This window comes from Pollicipes pollicipes, unplaced genomic scaffold (assembly GCF_011947565.3).
Source record: "Pollicipes pollicipes isolate AB1234 unplaced genomic scaffold, Ppol_2.1 Scaffold_1600;HRSCAF=1878_pilon_pilon_pilon, whole genome shotgun sequence".
In the NCBI taxonomy this organism is placed as follows: Eukaryota; Metazoa; Arthropoda; class Thecostraca; order Pollicipedomorpha; family Pollicipedidae; genus Pollicipes; species Pollicipes pollicipes.
In genome coordinates this window covers 15,926,356-15,930,749 of record NW_023595962.1, presented here as the reverse complement: position 1 = coordinate 15,930,749, position 4,394 = coordinate 15,926,356, and positions in this window count along the sequence as shown.

Genomic DNA, 4,394 nt, shown 5'->3' with positions numbered 1-4,394 from the left:
GTGCGAGATACCGTTCAGTTGTGAAGTGTGGGATACCGTTTAGTTGTGAACTGTGAGAAACCGTTCAGTGAGCCGTGTCATTTGCGCATGTTCAGGCCAGCGGAAGGCTGTCGATCTCTAATGTTAGTGAGAATGACACAAGAACACGACGAGAATGGCGCGACCGTCGACGTGAGGACCTAGCTGTGCGATGCAGCTTTGTAACCGCAGCATGGTTGTTCGACTCGGTGCACACCTGTGGTATTTCTTCTTGTATTGCATTGTTCTTGCTCAAATGCTGCGCTGCCGTAGTCCTTGCAGTGCGGCAGACTAGTCTAAACGGCATTGTTGTCCTGAACTCTATGTATTGGACCTGCTCGCGGATGTTCTCAAAAGATCGTTTAACACGCGCCCGGGTGGCCGGCTGGATACGCCTCGCTCGGGTGGGGGTCAATTTGACCGCCCTGAGATCTCGGAACTAAGAGAGCTAGAGACACCAAATTTTGCAGGGTGTGTTGACCTGGACGTGAACTCACTTAGATCAAGTTTTAAAGTTTTTAGGTCATGACCTCCGGGTCAAATAAAGTCAAACAAGGTAAAGTTCCAGGTTGGTCTCTTTAGTGCCCTAGAACCCAGACAACTGTTTCTAAGCATAAGTTCAGTTGCTCTTTTAAGGTCAGTGACCTTGTCTGACCTTTTGAAGGTCATGGTGGCCAAAATCATACAAGATTGCTCTGAGTTTTTCATTTGAATAAGCGGCAAAAATTGTTCTAGGCAGTATGTCCCTAGAAAGAAAATGCTGACCAGGGCTTTTTAGGTCAATGACCTATAATGACCTGTAAGGATTCCATGAAAGTTGTATATTGCGGTTCTTGCTATCAATAGATTCGGAATCAGCACCAGAAACTACTACATATAGCAAGCCTTAGAGTAACAAAGGCTGGTTTTGACCTTGATTTGACCTCATGCCTGACCTTAGGTCAACGTAGTTTGCTCATCCGATATTTGTGTTGCCTAAGAGTGCATCTCAGAGATGTACGGCTTTGCCTAACACTCCGCTGTTGCATCAGATGAGCGATTCCCTAGAAATTGACTTCGCTGAAACCATGATCTGACTGACCCGTCAAAGGTCAGTGACCTTCGAGGTACATCTAAATTTTTTGTATCAAACGACTCCCCATTCAATTGTCTACAGACATGCAAAATTTAGCACGGCTACGCCGCGCCGTTCGCAAACCACTCTGGAAAAACCTTTTAGGAGGGAGGCGGGGGTCAATTTGACCCTATCCGAGCGCGTTTTAATAATTATTTCATTTTAAGGGCGCGTCTACTGCAATGGGGGTTCGTGCTAACTTTCGGAAGATCAGGGCATTGACAATACATGCCAGCGGGCAGCGCATATTAGTGTCTGGACAGAAACCAAGACAAAATAGGTGGCACCGCCGCGCTTAACCACACCTGACTTGTCGCCCATTGAGCACGGGTCGGGAGGAGACCGTCTTGGAGGCCAAAGCGGCGTGGTTCGGTGGCTCGGAATGGCCGCGTCAAAAAAAGACAACAGTCACTTATCCGCCCGCGGGCCAAATGCACTCGTCTGCCCCAATCCTGACGTTGGAACTAAACAGCGGATCCGGTAAAGTTCGCGGAAGCTGGCCCTGGCGGGAGGCAAGCAGGATCAGAGTCTCCGAATGACTTGGTGCGATTAGTGTGAAAAGCGAAGCAGGCTGCCGAACCTCCTGGGCGCGGCCGACAGAGGCTCACCATGTATTCATGGGGCGCGCGGAGGCCTGGGCAGGGCTGCGTGGCGCGCTTGCGGTGCCGGTGCGACCGCTGCGTTTAAGGCGAACACCCGCCAGCATTGGATGTACGGAAAACTCCACACGTCCAATGGGTGTACGGAGACCTTCACACCTCCAATGGATGTACGGAGACCTCACACCTCCAATGGATGTACGGGGACCACACCTCCAATGGATGTCCGGGACCTCCACACGTCCAATGGATGTACGGAGACCTCCACACCTCCAATGGATGTACGGAAAACACAACACCTCCAGTGGATGTACGGAGACCACCACACCTTCACTGGATGTACGGAAAACTTCACACCATTACGGAGACATCCACACCTCTAAAATGCATATACGGATACTTTCACACCTCCAATTGATGTACGGAGACTTTCACACCTCCAACTGATGTACGGAGACCCCATACCTCCAATGGATGTACGGAGACTTCCACACCTCCAATGGATATACGGAGAACTCCACACCTCCGATGGATGTACGGAGACTTCCACACCTTAAATGGATGTACGGTTAACTCCACACCTCCAATGGATGTATGGAGACCGCACCTTCAATGGATGTACGGAGACCTCACACCTCCAATGGATGTACGGGGACCTCCACACCTCCAACGGATGTACGGAGACCTCCACACCTCCAATGGATGTATGGGAAACTCTACACGCCCGATGAATGTACGGAGACCTCCACACGTTTAATGGACGTGCGGATAACTCCGCATGTGCAATGGATGTACGGAGATCTCCATGCGTCCAATGCTTGCTGCGGCTAGAGCGACTAATGCGCCGCTTCAAAGATAAGTTGGGGCCATTGCGGTGCACGACAGGAAAGCTTTCGCTTTCGTCTTAAGGCGGAGACCCAATATACGCCTGGGTGACAGCTCACAAGGAGATGCGCACGCCGCGTATCTCGCACATGTGGGTCCACGTGGGGCTCACCACGCAGTCTCGAGTCGAGCAGGCCACACAGGTGCTCGCTATGCCGCACAGGTGCTCGGTATGCCACACAGGTGCTCGGTATGCCACACAGGTGCTCGGTATGCCACACAGGTGCTCGGTGTGCCACACAGGTGCTCGCTATGCCACACGGGTGCTCGCTATGCCACACAGGTGCTGGGTATGCCACACAGGTGCTCCGTATGGGCACGTAAGACTGATTGGTGCCCGCTCAGCCGCCATTTCGGCGCCTCTTGCAGCAGTCCGCCTCCGAAAACAAAGCGCGGCCTTCTGGTGGGCGCCGGATATGGCGTCTCCGCCACCGAGACCAGCGAGGTGGGCCGATGATGTCGTCCGAGTTAGGGAATCGCATCGTTATGTGAAGTAAACTGCGCACGCGTAATTTCAGCATTTATTATGTTCACCTGTAACGTATAGCGTCTCTCACCAATAACCACGTTATCACGTGTAAAATGTAACAAAACGAGTCACGAGAGCGTACATTTAGCATTTACGAATGCTCGCGTGCACCGCGTGGGCTATTCGTAACGTGCGCCGGGCCTTTCCAACGTCGGACTGGGGCTGCCTCGGGGGGCGTCGGCCTGCTGCCTCTGCCGCGCGTCCGACTGACCGCCTTCCAGCGGCAGCTGTCACAGCGGGGAGCCGGCTGCTGGTGGTGGTCGTCCGCGCCCCCTCACGCCGGCTGTTGTGACTGTTCGAAACTGGCGACTCGTTGATTGAAATTGCTTTTACCTGTACGTATATGTGCATATGTGTATGCTCTCCCCTAGAGCTGTGCGTTTCATTTGTACAGCTGAGGCTGGACGGCCACCACGTGAAGGCGCATGCAACAAAAACATGAAATGGAGTGAAAGTATAAAAATTCTGCCTGGTGTGATCCCTCAGCCTAGAGCAGTACACACATGAACACACACCTCCGACAGCTTCCGGTCGGTCCTGTCCCGCCCGATGTTTCACCCGTAAATCTGCGCAAGTTTGGCCTGCAGCGGTGAAGGGTTGAGGGCTACCGCTGTGTACTACATGACCGGTGTGTATCACGTATCGCCGCCGCCGCAGGAAATCCGTCTTCTTCGATGATTACATGACTGTCGACCCGAATCGGAGCCCCATAGGTTTCTGCAAGCTTTTTGGTGACGTTGTTTGTGAACGATATCCGTCCTTTGCCGCGACATGTAAAAAGGCATGTGCATTACCACGTAATTTAAGACATAAAAATCGCGTATCGACGCGCTCTAAAACTTAACTACTTAAACTAGAAAGCTAGATTAAAACTACCTGAGCTAAAAACTAAACTGAAAAGTAAACTAAAAGTCAGCATGACGACTACGCCAGCTTGTACGGGGCGCTCGAAGTGCGACGGGAAAGCTGCACGCCTGAGGAACACGCAGTTCGATTTCCTGCGGTGCCCGCCCTCCCTGCCAGGGTGAGAAGCCGGTGGTGCCATATAGCCTCAGCAGTTCAGTGTTTCGTAGAACCCTGTTGACAAAAACAACGCCATCTAGCGGTTAATTCTAAAATTCGCGCAAAGAAAGTGTCATGAATGGTAAAGACGATACGCCGAACCGAACGTTCATGCATCGGATCTATTGAGTCGTCTCATAGTCAGTGTGTGAATGTCGTCCTATCGTGGCTTCTGCGTCGCCGATCA